This window comes from Camelus ferus, chromosome 1 (genome assembly GCF_009834535.1).
Source record: "Camelus ferus isolate YT-003-E chromosome 1, BCGSAC_Cfer_1.0, whole genome shotgun sequence".
In the NCBI taxonomy this organism is placed as follows: domain Eukaryota; kingdom Metazoa; phylum Chordata; class Mammalia; order Artiodactyla; family Camelidae; genus Camelus; species Camelus ferus.
This window is the reverse complement of record NC_045696.1, coordinates 74927195-74943901: the sequence shown is the minus strand read 5'-3', so window position 1 is coordinate 74943901 and position 16707 is coordinate 74927195. Positions and strand designations below refer to the sequence as shown.

Sequence of the window (16707 nt, the reverse complement as noted above, 5' to 3'; positions counted from 1 at the left end):
AATATTTTACACAATTTATGTATGTGATTATTCATAGTAGATTCCTTTCAGATAGCCCCAAACTGCAAACAAGCAAAATTCTCCACAATGCTTGAATGGTTAAACAGACTACGGTATCTCTATAACATGGAATACCACTTGGCAATGAAAACAATCTACTGATATATGCAGCAACTTGGATGGAACTCAAGGGCATTATGCTGAGCGGAAAAAAAGCCAATCTCAAAAGGTTACATATGCATGATTTCATTTATATGATTCTTGAAATGAAAAAAATTATACAGATAGAGAACAGATTAGTGGTTGCCAGGGGTTAGAGATGAGGTGCAAGAGTGAAGGGGATGGGTGTGAATGTACAGGGGAATCACAGGGATCTTTGTGGTGATGGAATAGCTCTGAATCTCGATTGCAGTGTTGGTCACATGAATCTATATGTTAAAATTGCATAGAACTAAATGCCAGAAGAAGAACTAAGCAAAATAGAGAAAGGCAATCTATCTGAGAAAGGGTTCAAGGTAATTACTGTAAAAATGATCAAAGAATTCACAAGAAGGCTAGATGAACAGAATGAGAAGTTAGAAATTTTTAACAAAGAGATAGAAAATAAAAAGAAGAACCAAACAAAAATGAAGAATACAATAACTGAAACGAAATGTACACTAGAAGGAATGAATAGTAGGTTAAATGATACAGAGGAGGAATGGATCAGGAAGATGGAAGGTAGAGTGGTAGAAATCATTGATGCTGAACAGAAAAAAGAGTGAAAAGAAATGAGGACAGTTTAAGAGACCTCTGGGACAATATCAAGCACACTAATATTTGCATTAGTGGGATTAGGGATCCGACAAGGAGGAGAGAGAGAAAGAAGCAGAAAACATATTTGAAGACATAATAGCTGAAAACTTCCCTACCCTGGGAAAGGAAACACTAACTCTTTTTGTTAACTCAGTCACAAATATTAAATAAGCAGGGAGGGAATTAGGATTTGCTCAGATTGTTAGTTAACAATCTAGTCCCTGGGAGAGCTAAAGAAAAGAAAAGAAAAGAAAAGAAAGGAAAGAAAAGAAAAGAAAAGAAAGGAAAGAAAAGAAAAGAAAAGAAAAAAAATCAGACTCCAGACTAACTAAATCAGATTCTGACACAAGGATTCTCACATTCTAGAGCCTGAGATTCTGCATTTATAAGATCTCAGATGAGTAGCAAAGACCAACTCCTGCCAAGAAAGGAGCACCACTACACCAGAAAGATGTGCTACCACATATAAGTATAAGCTTTCGTTAATATGTATAAGAATACTAGTCATTACTTTTTTTTTTAATCTCCTCACCAAAAATAACTGCTACCCCTGGAAAGTATTATGAAGCTCCAAATTGTTCTGAAAATGAAATATATCTGCAAATATAAGCAAGTAAAAATCTTTATTTATTTACAAACATTCCCATAATCACCACATATATCTGCATTAATAAGGTATAAGATCTATCCAAAGGAGAAAGGGTCCTGAAGACACTAAACTAGCCTTCACAGACACAGAAGAGAGCCATGGAGAGAAAAGTATAAGTCATCCTTATGCTAACTGGAGTTGGAAGAATTATTTGCTCTAAATTAGACAAGCCTGGTGGAGAACTGCTAGGAGCCATCTCTACCTGGGATGTGTCTGCTGCTGGCTGTGCCCCTCCCTAGTCCCCCCACCTGCCGGTCCTCACTCAGCACCCATACTGATCCACAGTGAGGGAAAGGAGTCAGATGCACAGAGAGAAACAGGAGAGAGAGAAATTGAGAAACTGTTTTATGGTTCTAGTCATTTCCACCCATCCACCTTCCTTTCTCAGTTATTATGATTTTTAAAACAATGTTTTATTTATATCAAAGTAATATATGTACATTTTTAAATTAAATCATTTTATTAGGTTTCTACTATACAACAGCAGTCCCTTCCTTCAGCCTTCCTCATACCCAGTTTCTGTCCCCAAAAGACAATCCAACTTTTTTGGCTCTGACACTTTCCTATGTTATTTTTTTCTCCTTTCAAAAAAAAATAGCTAATTTTTTCCTATGTATTTTTAAACAGCATGATTATAGGGAAACTTCACTTTTCAAATTTAGTTGTCTTTTACTGGCATTCTACTCTTGATCAAAAACTTTTAGATCTCTTATACTTCCGTCTATTTCCAGGGAACAACTTCCCTCCAACACACATACACACATACTCGCTCACTCTCCCTTCTACACGGTTTTCTTGGTTAAATAAATATCTATTATCTCTATTATAACAACTTTGTAAATACATATCACTCCCACCTGAGCCATTTCCTTTCTTACACGCTCTTAATTTCCTGTGGAGTTAATAAATGCTTCATTTAGCTTAATTTTCTAATTCATTTCAAGTTCTGGGCCAGAACTGCAAATCTCCTCTTGATGCTTTAAAAAAAAATATCAGGTACTCTACTGGGTTAACTATTTACTTACTTCATTTTTAAATGCAGACATGTCTGGAGCCCTCCACCTTCCTGCTCTAATCTGGGTTATTTTTATTCTAGGCCTACTGCAATACTGTGTTCTGGAAATTATTTTTCCATCATCCTGGGAATTCACAGCTTTCTCATATGTTGTGTTCCCTATTTCTGAGCCCCTATATTCCTTCCTTGATTCACTCCCTTATTTTAATGGATTTCATGCTCCAGAGCTTTCTGGAAAAGAGCACACTGGAGTAAGGATTCTGAAGTTTTACTTGTCTGTTCTACCCTCACATCTGATTGATAGTATGGTAGCTATAGAATTCTAGGTTGGACTCCATTTTTCCATGGAATTTTGAAGGCATTGCTTTATTGTGGTCCAGCTTTCCTCTCCTTTGTATGTGATCTGTTCCCCACTCCAACCCTAGAGTTTCAGAATCTTCTCTTTAACCCTAATATTCTAAAATCTCATAATGCCCTTTTTGTTTCAAGGTGTTTTTGTCTTGTTTTGTTTTTGTTTGTTTGTTTTCGTTCATTTTGCTAGGCATTCAGGGAAACCTTTCAATCTAGAGACTCATGCCCTTATCTTCTGAGAAATGTTATATTTTTTCCCTTTGATTACTTCTTCTCTTTTCTATCTTCTGTCTTTCTGAAACTCCTTTATTTGGATATTGGTCCTGCTCAAATGGTCCTATTTCCTTATGTTTTCTCTTCTTATTCAGTTCTCTTTTTTCCTGCTTTGAAGGAGATGTCTTCAGTTTTGTCTCCTAAAGCTTCTATTAATTTAATTGTTTACATAGCACATGGAAATATAGCCATTATTTTATAATAACTTTAAATGGGAGTATAATCTATAAAAATATTGAATCACTATGTTATACTCCTGAAACTTCAAATCAACTATACTTCAAAAAATTTTTATTTTGTTAATTTAACCAATACCTTTTTATTTTTCAAAAACTCTTCCTTGACTGCTGAATATTCATTTTTAGAGCAGTCTTTCCTCATTTCATGGATTCACTATCATCTTCTGTTCCTTGGATTATCTCTTTTCTTCTGAAATTTTTAAAAATGTTTTATCTTCTCTTTCAGATTAAATGATTTCCCCAAATCTCTTGTGATTCTTGGGTGCTGTCCATATTTAAGAGTAAGGCATGAAAAAGCTAGCTAGAAGCTAAGTGTGGATTTCACTATAAGGTGATCAGGCTGGGATCCATACTGCCAATATCTGTAAGTATTTTTCCTTGGATTAACTGGTTTCCCAAGAGATGAACCATCCCATTACTAAGCTGAATATCAGTCTTCTGACAGCTTTGTGTGGGAAAGGGGCTGGAGTCTAACCATTAACTCTGTAAACTTTCCTCAGCTCCCACTCTCAGTAGGACCTTCTGTCCCTTTGCTATTTCTCATATTTCCAAATCTAGTCTCTAATTCAACCTCTCTAATGAGTAAACTTTCAATCTTCTATTGGGGTAGTGAGTTGGAGCCTGGCTACATAAAGAAGAGAAAAAATTCTAGACACTTGTATTAATCCACTCATGCTGCTATAACAAAAATACCCTAAACTGAATGCTTTAAACAACAAACATGTATTTCTCACAGTTCTGGAGGCTGGGAAGTCTAAGATCAAGATGCCAGCAGATTTGGTGTCTGGTGAGAGCCTATTTCCTGGTTCATAGATGGCTGTCTTCTCACACTGTGTTCTCACATGGTGGAAGGGACAAGGGAGCTCTCTGGGGTCAATCCCATACATGAGGGCTCCACCCTCATGACCTGATCACCTCCCAAAGGCCCCACCTCCTAATAACATCACATAAGGGGTCACGATTTTAACATATCAACTTTGGAGGGGACACAAACGTTCAATCCATAATAAGCCCTAACTGCTTTCTTATGCAGACTTTCTTTTTCATCCAGACTTTCTCATATTTTCAGTCTCACTCATACCCGTGCCTGTTGTGTCTAACTTGAGGCTTTCCAGGATTCTGCTGTGAAAACTGGCCTGCTCCTTGGAGTTACCCTCTTGCAGGCAGTTAGATCTGAGAAAATGAAAAACAGCCCTGCTGGCAATCAGATGTGATATTCCTAACAGAACATAAACAATGTTTCCAAGGGACATGGACAAGGTCATATAAACAGCATTTCTATACAAGGCCATACCACAGCTGCAAAAATGACTAATAATCTTTTCTTCTAAGTGATTGCTGTTTTGTTACCAATGACATCTCCGGTCTGGTTTTGTTCTTTCAGTCTCCTGAAAAAAAGATTTCTGAGATATCCAAGTGCTGAAATGCCCTGATTTCTCAACCACATCCCATCCAGAGATGGTACCTCACTTCCCTGATCCCTCCTTAGAATCAGGCAGCAAAAACTCAACCCTCCAAGAATTCTTTCCCAATTCTCCCTTACTGAGATGCTTCCAGGATTCCTCTGGGGTGTGTTCCCCCTCACTGCAGAAAACTAAACAAATACAACATTGTTGAACTCTAGGTGTGTTCCTGGTGATCTCTGATGGGTGAACATTGACAGAATTCAGCTTTCTGTGGTCTGCTAGGTTAGTTAACTCTTGTATACCTTCTTCCCAGGTTCTAAAATATTGTTGACCCCTCTCTCTGAGGTGACCACAGTTGTATCCCCCTTTTCCCACTTGCTATGAGCCAATTCTCTAATGCCTAAAATTGTTAAAATCAGATTTCTATCATTTGCAACAGGCTCCTGAGAGGGTTAATGGCAGAAAATCCACCAGTAAATAGATCTGAGATAGCATCTCCCGTGCACCGCATGTAAGCCATGACACTGAATCCTGAGCATATATCTCCAGACCAAGGCTTTCTACGAAGTGTTAGACCTGCCTACCAAACTCTATCGTATGTCAAGTTCAACAAAATCAAAACTTAATTCACCCTCTTTTGCTACCACACTTGCTCCCCCTCTTGCACTCCCTATGCCAGTTAATCTACCATCAGACACTGGAAATTCATTCTATACTATTTCCTCTTTTTCATCTCCAAACATCCTCTTATTATTAAGTTCTGACAAATTTACCTCCTAAATACTTCTTGAATTTGTCCTGTTCCTCTGTCCTTAACACTACAGTCTTATTTCAAAGTCTTTATCATCTGCCATCTAGAATAATGCAACAGCTTTTTAACTCTTCTCTCTACCTCCTGGGAAGCAATCCTTATTCCATACTGTTATTGCTAGAAGTCACCATTAAAATGCAAATCTGAGGTGAGGAGGGTATAGCTCAAGTGGTAGAGTGCATGCTTAGCATGTACGAGGTCCTAGGTTCAATCCCCAGTATCTCCTCTAAAAATAAATCAACAAATAAACCTAATTACCCTCCCCCCAAAAATGCAAATCTGATGATTATGCCACCACTTGCCAATGGCTTCCTACTGGCTACAGGATAAAGTCAAAGGTCCTTACCAAGACAACCCCCCCACACCCCCAGACCTGGTCACTGTCCATTTCTCCAGTCTAAAAACACATCCAACTTCAAATTGAATGCTTTATTCCAGAAATACCAAACAGGTTGTTTCTCATCTCCTTTGTGTATGTGTTCTCTCCAGCCAACAAAACTTCCCTTTCTTTGTCACATGGTTGACTCCTACTTATTTTCCAAGAAGCCCTGCCTACCCTACCCTTCCCAGGCCAGGCAACATTTGTCTAACCCAGAAGACTATCAGGTCCTCATGGGTAGGGGCTTTCTTTTATTCAATCTTGTATTTCCCAGTGAGTAGCATAAACAGAGGCACATGACATACATTCTACAAATAATCAAATAGTTAAATAATTGTTATCACTTGAACTAGGATGTTACACCTATATGGTATTTTATATAAGCCTCATGGTAACCACAAAGGAAAACCTGAAGTAGATATGGAGAAGATAATGATAAAGGAATCAAAGCACACTGCCATAAAAATTTATCAAATCACAGTGGAAGACAGCAAGAGAGGGATCAAGAAACAAACGATCTATAAAACAGAAAAGAACTGACAAAATGGAAATAGGAAGTCCTTACCCATCAATAATTACTTTCAAAATAATTGGATTAATTTCTCTAATCAAAAGACATGAAATGGATGAATGAATAAAAGAAATTACATCCAATGATATGCTGCCTACAAGAGTTTCACTTTAGCTTTAAGGGACACACGTAGGCTGAGAGTGAACAAATGGAAAAAGATATTCCAAGCAAATGGTAACCAAAAAAGAAGGGACAGACTTTAGCTAAAATGTACTCTAAGTTAATAATGGCCAATACAGACAAAGATGCTTACTATATAAAGATATAAGGGTCAATTCATCAAGAAGATATAACAATATTAAATATTTATGCACCCAACATCAGAGCACCTAAATGTATAAAACAAATACTAACTGAACTAAAATAGAAATAAACAGCAATACAGTAACAGTTGGGGACTTTAATACCTAACTCTCAGCAGTGGATAGATAATCTATACAGAGACTCAGTAAAGAAACAAGTTTGAACTACACTGCAGATCAAGTAAATACAGATACAGAACATTCCATCCAACAGAAGAATACACATGCTTCCCAGGCACACACACGGAACATTTTCTAGAATAAGATCATATGTTAAGCCATGAAACAAGTATCAACAAATTCAAGAAAGTAGAGATTACACTAAGTATCTTTTCCAACATAATGGTATGAAACTAGAAATCAACAACAGTAGGAAATCTGGAAAATTCACAAATATGTGGAAATTAAGCAACACATTCCTGAAAAACCAACGGATCAAAAAAGAAATGAGAAATTTAAAAAAAATCTTGAGACTAACAAAAATGGAAACACAACATATCAAAATTTGTGGAATGCAACAAAAGCAGTTCTCAGAGGAAAGTTTATAGCTATAAATACCTATCTTAAGAAAAAAAGAAACATCTCAAATAAACAACCTAACAGTACACCTTGAGGAACTATAAAAAGAAGAACAAACTAAGCCCAAAATTAGCACTAGAAAGGAAATAATAAACATTAGAGAAGAAATAAATGAAACAGAGGATAGGAAAACAATAGAAAAGACAAATAAAACTAAGAGTTGATTCTTTGAAAGGATTAACAAAATTGACAAACCTTTAGCTAGGCTATATGCTAACAATGAACTACTTGAAAAACAAAGAAAACAATCCCATTTACAATAACATCAAAAATAATAAAATACTTAGAAATAAATTTAGCCAAAGTGAAAGGTCTATACACTGAAAACTATAAGACTGATGAAAGGAATTGAAAAAAAAACACCAACAAATGGAAAGATAGTCCATGTTCATGGGTAAAAGAATTAATATTGTTAAAATGTCTGCCCATACTGCCCAAAGCCATCCATAGATTCGATTCAATGCAATCCCTATCAAAATTCCGATGGCTTTTTTTTCCACAGAAATATGTATATGGAACCACAAAAGACCCTAAATATCCAAAGCAATCTTCAGAGAGAAGAACAAATCTGAAGGCATTACAGTTCCTTGTTTCAACCTATATTATAAAAATATAGTAATCAAAACAGTATGGTATGGGTGGTACCAACTAGGACCCTGCAGCCCCCATCCCCACCCCCGGTTCTTGTTTATAGACAAGCTGAAGTCTCCCAGGTCTTCCTGAGTCATCAAAGAGCAGGCTCAAGCCACTGATGACTAGGAAAATCTGCACACGGGGTTCAGGGGGGATAGTGATGATTCTGACCATCTATCTCAATGATTACTCAACTGAGATTGCATCCCCATTTCCCCCTCATGGCTGAGCAGACTCTTCAGAGATGGTTTTTGGGGGACACTGAGTCCACCAGATTGCCAGCACTCTGATTAAAAGCAACTTTCCTCTTTGTTACCAAGGCTGTTGTCCCCAGGATCATACCTCTGCCCCTTCCTTGAATAGAAACCAACTACTTTTATTTAAATCTCAGGAAGCAGCCACAAAGAGAAGATATAAGAACTGGTTAGAACCAATGAGGCCCAAGATAGCGGAGGATTTGACCATCTATCTGAAAAGGGGTTACTATCCAAACTATATAAGGAACTCATACATCTCAGTGGCAAGAAACAAATAATCTAATTTAAAATGGGCAAAGGACTTAAATAGGCATTTTTCCAAATAAGATATACAGATGGCTAACAGGAATATGAAAAGGTGCTCAACATCACTAATCACCATGGAAATGTAAACCAAAACCACAATGAGATATCACCTCACGTTTGTTAGAGTGGCTATTATCAAAAAGATAAGAGGTAACAAGTGCTAGCAAGGACGTGGAGAAAAGTAAGTGGGAATGTAGATTTGCACAGCCACTATGGAAAACAGTATGGCGGTTCCTTACAAAAATTAAAAGTAAAAGTATATAATCCAACAATTCCAATTATGTGTATATATCCAAAAAGAAGTGAAATCACTACATTGAAGAGATATCTGCACCCCTATATTTACTGCAGCATTATTTGCAATAGCAAAAACATGGAAACAACTTAAGTGTCCATCTGTAGATGAATGGATAAAGATTTTTGTGAGATATACATATATATATATTTGTGATATCATATATATATATTTCAGTCATAAAAAAGAAAGAAATCCTGTAATTTGCAATAACATGGATGAATTTTGAGTGCTTTATGCTAAGTGAAATAAGTCACAGAAAGACAAATACCGTATGATCTCACTTATATGTGGAATCTAAAAGAAATACTCACAGAAACAGAGAACAGATTGATAGTTTCCAGGAGCCAGTGGGGAAGTGGTAAGGGAAATGGGCGAAGGTGGGCAAAGGGCACAAACTTTCACTTATAAGATGAATAAATCCGGGGGATCTGATGTACAGCATAGCGACTGTAGTTAATGATATTTTATTGTATACTTGAAATTTGCTAAAAGAAAAAATCTTAAAAGTTCTTTCCACACACACACACATACACACAATGGTAACCACATGTGGCAGTCCATGTGCTAGCTAATCTTACTGTGGTAACCATTTTGTGATATGCGTGTACATCAAGTCATCACATTGTACACCTTAAGCTTACACAATGTTATATATCAATTATATCTCAAAAAAGCTGGAAAAAATAAAAGATTTTTTTAAATGGGTCAAGGGATTTGGCAGAAAATAAAAATAATTTTGAAATTGCAGTCTCCATAGAAATTTGGTAAGAAATGTTGCTCACTATAAATAATATTAGCAAAAGCTTACAAAGAAATCAAATAGACATGGACTTGGCATTTTACTTTTTCTTCCATTTTCAGCCTACCTATGCCATTGAATTTGAAGTGAGTTACTGTAAGCAGCTATTGTTGGATCAAAAAATGTTTAATCAACACTGCCAGTCTCTGACTTTAAATGATGTATTTAGATCACTTACATTTAAAGTAATTATTGATATGTTAGGGCTTACGTAGGTCACTTTATTATTTGTTTTCTGTTTGTTTCCTCTGTTTCTCAATCCTATGCTTCTCTTTTCTCACCTCTCTGTAGATTATGTGGACACTTAGGATTCCATCTTGATTTATTTGAAATATTTTTTAGTATAATGCATTGAGTCTTCTGAGTGTTTGCTCTACTTATTAGAACATATATATGCAATTTACCATAGGCTATTGGTATGAATGTTTTATCACTTCAAGGAAAATGTAGAAGCCTTACTTTATTTAGGTGCCTTTACTCTTTCCACTTTTTAAACCCAATAATCTTATGTATTTCCTCTACATACAATGAGTACCAAATTATATGTTATAATTTTTGCTTCAACAATCAAGTACGATGTAGAAAACTCAGGAAAAGGTTAAAACATACACACACAGCTTGAGATATGTGACTTCATATTTGCACTGGTGTGTTTTAAGTATAAATTTCTAGAAGTGGGATTTACCAATTGAATGGTAAATTTATCTGTAATTTTGCTAGTATTGCCAAAACCTTCCCCAGTGGTCATACCATTTTGCATTCATGAAATCGCTTGTTTGCCTGCAAATTCACCAAAAGAGCTTGCTGTCAAATTTTGGGATTTATGCCAATCAGATAGAAATGACAGCTCAGGGTAGATTTCATTTGTATTTATATTAATATGAATTAATTTGAGCATTTAAATTTCATATGTTTAAGGGCCACCTCTATTTCTTTCTCAGTGAAAATGTTTCATCTCCATTTTTAAAAGGAGCTTTCCTCATGTCTCCTCACAACTACCTGTGTCTACATCTCTTTGGCCAGACCTGAGTCTTAATACCACCTCTATCTTAAAGGGAGGTTGGAAAGCACAGCTTTTAAGTTAGACACATTTCAGTCTTAAGTCAAAGTTTCATTCACAAGGAAAAAAGTAAGATATACATAGATCAAGAACTGGAAGTCTCAGTCTCAATGATTTCTTGATTTTTGTTTAATCTTTATTTTTCAGAGGTCCTTACAGAGAGAAAGATAAAGCAGCCAAAGAAGCAAGAAGTGTTAATAGTGATAAGCTTGGAAACTGTGACTGAAATAATTTAATTGTACTCAATAATGTTTTGTTTCTACTTGGAAAATGAGATCTCTGGATCTGTTTAATATTATAGAGCCAAATAAATTAACAAAAACAGAGTAATTTCTCTCCCCTACCCCATAAGCCTGGTTATTTTGTTTTGTAACTAACTCTGCCTTCTTTTTATAAGCTGGCAAAGACTAAGGGATGCAAAATTCCTTAAAGTGTAAATCTTTGGAGTTCTGTTTGTAACAAAATTTAGAACATTTGAAATTAAAAAAGCATAAATTCATCTTCTATAGTCACTGACATGAAAAAAGTGGGAAGAGGTTTTTTCCCAGCTTAATTGCAACTAAAGAAACATGACAAGTAGGTTTGATTACGGACCTTGCTTGGATCATATTTTTTAAACAAACCAGTTGAAAAAAAGACACGTGTGAGATAGAAATTTATGTCTTTGATGATATCAAGGAATTAATGTTCTTTCTGTTAGGTGTGAAAATGAAATGTGTCTATGTAAGAAAATCTCCATATTTTATAGAGAATTGTGTAAGACTGAAATGACCTGAGATTCTTCTCAAAATGCTTGAAAAAGAGAGAAAAAGAAGAAAGGAAATAAGGAGGGAAGGCAGAAGAGCAAAAGGAAAAAAAGAAAAGATAAAGCAAGTATGGTTTGGTAACTACTGAAAATGGGATGATGAGCATATGAGGGTACGTTTATTATTCTCTTTTCTTATATATGTTTGGAAAGTTGATAAAAAGTCATGAAAAATATCCAAAAGGCATGCGGATTAAACATGGAAATAATAAATTTAGTGAGATTATTGTCCAAATAAACTACCAAGCCTCATCATTTTTATGAGCAAAGCAATGATACATAATCCACTTAAAAATTCTTAAAGGGGTTTTACATCTGTGAAAGGCAGAACAATCGTGACCTACATTCATTTTGATGTTCCTCCTTAAATCTTTTTTTCTTTTCTTAATGGCTCCAAAGTACCTAAAACTCTTGTAGCTTTAAGGGTAACTAAGCTAAGCTTGTTTTGGTGTCACCCTCCCCCACCAATTTTCCTACTTCAAAACAGATTTTACATTTCAAACATACTTTGGAGGAAAATTGAAAATGAGAGGAATGCCTACTAAGTAAATCTTGGCTCTTAAACATACTTTGAACACACAAAATGGACTAAACCTTATACAAATGTTTACACTGCGGTGATGATTTCATGTATCCTTTCCTTTTATGCTTCATTCATACAATAAATACTAGGTGATCACTCTATCAGCATTGTGCTAGGGTAGCTTTAGAGGTTAGCAATCAACAACATAGACTCATTCTTGCCTGCACAAAGCACACAGTCTACTGCAGAAGACACCAGAGAGTCCCAGTCCACTCCCTCCAGGAGGTGGTGTTTTATTGTAATTACGATCACTTTAAATAATTATGCTTTCCGGTTTTTTGACTCCCATTGCTAGCAGGAAAAGCAGTTTAGGCTAGTCAAAGTTTGGAATAGGTAAACTCTGGAATTTCTTGATCATCAGAAACAGCTCCCATGGTTACCATTTAGTATGTGGCACCACTTGGTGTAAGACATGAGAACTGCTACATGAAAATACTTTAAGAAAATTACAGTTCTAACAGATTTACATGGATTTTCAGTGTGGCCTGTTAAGACCACTATAGAAGTAATTGAAAATATATTCTTGTATTGTCCCTCCATAGTGGCTACCACAGTTAGCTTGTAAATAGTAGGCTTTCATAAATGCTTGTTAAATGAATGAATAATTGAATTTAAACGCCAAAGGCACACTAACAAAATATAGATTTTAACAGATTCTGTCCTTTATTTTAGACTCACATCTTGGATGAATGAATGTATAAATTTAGCCCTTGCATCAGTCAGTGATGAAAAGTGATTCTTTAATAACAAATAGTCCCAAAAGCTTATCAACTTAACACAACAAGTGTTTCTTGCTCATGTTGTGTCTGCTTTGTGCCCTGACAGCTCTCCAGACAGAGGAAGGGAAAGTGAGAGAAGCAAGCACTGGAAATAAATTGCCTCCACCTAGAAGTAAAACATAGTTCTTCCACCGACATTTTGATGGCCAAAGCAAGTCATATGGCTCTTCCTAGCTACCAATGGAACAGGGAGTAAAATCACCTGTATGCCTGAGAGTAGCAAGCACCAGAAGCTGGATATCGTTGAATAGCATTAATGCCAACCAAAGACCTAAACTATCAATGAGTTTTCTTCCAAGGGATATCAGATATATCCATTCACTGGGGAAATGCTTCTTTTCATCATCAATAAATCTCAATCTCCCTCAACAGGGTTTTTAGCCTTTGGATCTTCACAGGTATGAGTTTCTGAGTTCAAATCTATCAAATGGATACAACACTTGACCTTCATTCCCAGGTGCTAGAAATAAAGTCAGTACTCTAGAAAATGAAAAGGGCCACACAAACACTGTAGAAGGTATCATTAATATTCTAACAAAAAGGTCTAGTCTGATATTAGATTCATTGATTCATTCCGTTACAGAAAAAATACAGACTGATAGCAATTGGAAATTGAACACTCAGTGAAAAAGTTCTATAGCTGAACAGAGAACTCGACCTAATACCAAGTCAAGGTTGACCCCGCAGAGGTTACGTTCAGAGAAGGAGAAATAGGGTAAGTCTTTTGAAGCCAAAAGACATCTCTGTTCCATTATAAGGAAGCAAAGTATCTGAATGGGTTGACTGGCTGGCCAGATCTGAGCTTGCTGGTTTCAAAAGCACTAGGCTGGCTGTTTGGAAGACCTCTGCTGTGTAGGTGGCTCAGAATTATGGAATCCAGATGTCTCAGCTGGGGATATGAGGTCCCTGATGTAAGACTACAGCATGCAGCTGCCTCATGTCTGAATCAGGACTATGTCACACAGTTAGGTCTACACAAGTGTCATCAGGCTAGGTGGCCAGGATAGAGTTTATCAATTAATTCAACAAGCTGAATTCCTAGACTCTTTACCTGCCCCATTCTCCCTAGACCAAGCTAGGCACCTGTCATGAGTTCCCATACACTCTTATTTACTTCGCATTTAGCCATCACATTCCAGTGCTGTTTAATTGCCCATCTTTTCTACTGTAAGGACCAGCAGGGCAAGGACCATGTCCATCTTGATCCATGCCATATCCCCAGTACCTAGTACAGTGCTGGACATAAGATAGACATGCAATAAATATTTTATTGAGGATCTATACAAGACACTGTGCGAAGCAGGGAGATGGACAGAGTGGAATATAATTGAACCAGAATTCAAAGTCTGAGTAGAGAGACAATATGATACACAGGAGTGAATCCAAATTTTGTGAGGGCATAAGCTTATGAAAACTGGGGGAACCAATTTAAGAAAAGTAACATAAAATTATGAATGCAAAATTAAGTACCTCAGCTTAGAAGAGGTTCATGCAATTGAGGGGATTTGAAGCTTAAGCTTCATTAGCTCCACAGTAAATGTATTTTGATAAGTGAGCTAATGTACCAAATACTGTAAAATCTCTGAAGAGTATTCAGAGATCCCTGCTAGGGAAAATCAAAGATTTCATAGAAGAGATAAATTGTGAGTTTCATCTTTCAGACAGAAACAAAGGAAAGAAACTGCAGGTGGAAGACCATGTGGAAACACACAGGTGAGAAAGAGCTACAGCCTGTTTATTCATGGGACAGTGAGAAGTACTGTACTGTTTGGCTAATGTGGGGTTGGGTGGGGAAAGCGTTAGGCTAGTGGTTCTCAGAGTGTGATCCTGGGGCAGCAGCAGCAGCATCACCTGAGAACTTGTTTGAAGTGCAGCCACTCAGGCTCCAGCTCAGACTTATCCAATTAGAAATTCTGGGGATAGAACACAGACCTCTATATTTTAACAATCACCTCCTGGTGATTCTGATGCAGTTAAAGTTTGAAAATGAATGCCTTAGTAAGTTACTTTAGCATCAGATGAAGCTATTTTATTTTCACAAATTTAATGTCAGGCTGTTATATGAGATAAAGAGCAATAAGAAAGAAGTATTATGACAGAGAGAGAAAAATACTTCTCATCTCATACTCCAAAATAAATTACAGATCAACTAAAAAGTTACAGTAAAAAAATGCAACCAGATTATTTCAGCATAAGGCCAACAAAAGAACCTGTAAAGGAAAAGATTAGTAGACTTGATTTCACAACAATTTTAAATGTTTGTGTCATTAACAAAACTAAAAAGCAAACAAAAAACAATAAACGTATGTAAAATATTATCCCAAATAAAACGCTTAAAAGCTTACTTTTAAAAAAATTATAAAGAGCCTGCAGAAAAACGGGCAAAGGACAGAAACTGAAAATTGACAAAAGAAATACAAATGGCCAAGTTCACACACACACAAAAAAAACTTTCGTTTTTTGGCAAATTATGCTCAGAAACTGGCAAATTATGCTCAGAGACTGGTCTTTGCCAGTAATTCATTTAACACAGGTTCACAGCGGGAATTATAATTTATAATAATACCTTACAAGCCAATAGAATACAGGATAATGTCTCTTAATGAGCCAATAAGGAAATAACATATTCCAAACCAAGGATAAGTTAATTATCACTATTGTTCCAGGCAGAAGGGAGGTGAAAGAAATAAAGTCCAAATGTAGTTGAGGTGTACCTTTGTTAGGAGTTGGTTCGCAGAGGAGTCATCTTAGCCAACCAAGAGCTGATGTCCAGCTGCCAGCGCAAATCAACAGTCCCTTGCTGCCAGAGCACCACGCCAGCAGAACGAAGGCACTGGTACGGGCGGGCAAAACGTCTTTCTTCCCAGGACCGCTGCAAGGTTTTCACCGCTGCTGGCAAAGAGAAGCCTTAAAAATGGTTCCATAGCACCCCCTTGTGGCTTCCACCAAAACAGATTAAGAAACAGCCCAACCAACCGAGCGGAGGGAACGAAAAAGCCACAAACGTGTCAATTCTCTATTCCGTGCCAGGTACTAACTGTCCTAGGATTAAAAAAGATGCCTCTAAATTCTTTCGTACTTTATTGAGGCCATGCCAGCAATCGTAAACATTCGTTTTTGGGGGCTGAGAACACAGATAAATTTAATGAGGTAAAAATCGAGCCTCACAAACTAGTGTCTCTTTCAACTATGGCTTTATCTCCTGGGAGATAGTAGTTGAAGGGGTCTATGGCGATTACTATCCGGTTGTTGGTTGGTTAGTATGTGGTAATCAAAAAAAGCAGAGGGGACGAGTGGATGAAGACACACATTGCTGCCCTATTTGACCGACCGTGGGCACACAATAATCCACATGGGCCTCAGCATCCACTTAACAATTATTTGAACCCGGGTGCTGAGGCTACAAAAACGAATAAAACCCAGCCTCTAGAACCTCACAATCTCACTTTACTAATCTGTAAATCAGGACTAACAACCTTAACTCATTGTCAAAAAGATTAAACATGTGACAACATCGTGCTCACAAGTTTATTTACGCTTACTTAATTCAATCTTCTCTACCTTTGTTCCTAGAAACTCAAGGTCGGAACAGGAGTAAAATCATCTAATCCAATCCAATTCATTCCACTAAGACTTGAGTCAGGGAATCCGGCTAAAGTCTAATAATGACTAGCGACCTTTTAAGAGTTTAACCCTCCTGCTCTGTGGACAGTTGCCCTTTTCTTCGCAACAGGCTGCCCGCCCCTCTTCGAAATGCCCCAAGCTTTGCCTAACCCGAGCAAGACCCTTCTCGCGCGTCCCCTGGAGGAGCTGGATG

At 36.9% G+C, this 16707-nt stretch overlaps 1 protein-coding gene across 1 annotated transcript in view; it reads right to left on the bottom strand.

The window, feature by feature from the left end:
* Positions 1–16707, bottom strand: part of KCNMB3 (potassium calcium-activated channel subfamily M regulatory beta subunit 3) — a 56930-nt gene that overhangs the window by 39782 nt on the left and 441 nt on the right. Inside the window, 1 exon segment of the mRNA XM_032483929.1 lies at positions 15605–15779. The gene's annotated coding sequence lies outside the window, so the exon portion shown is untranslated.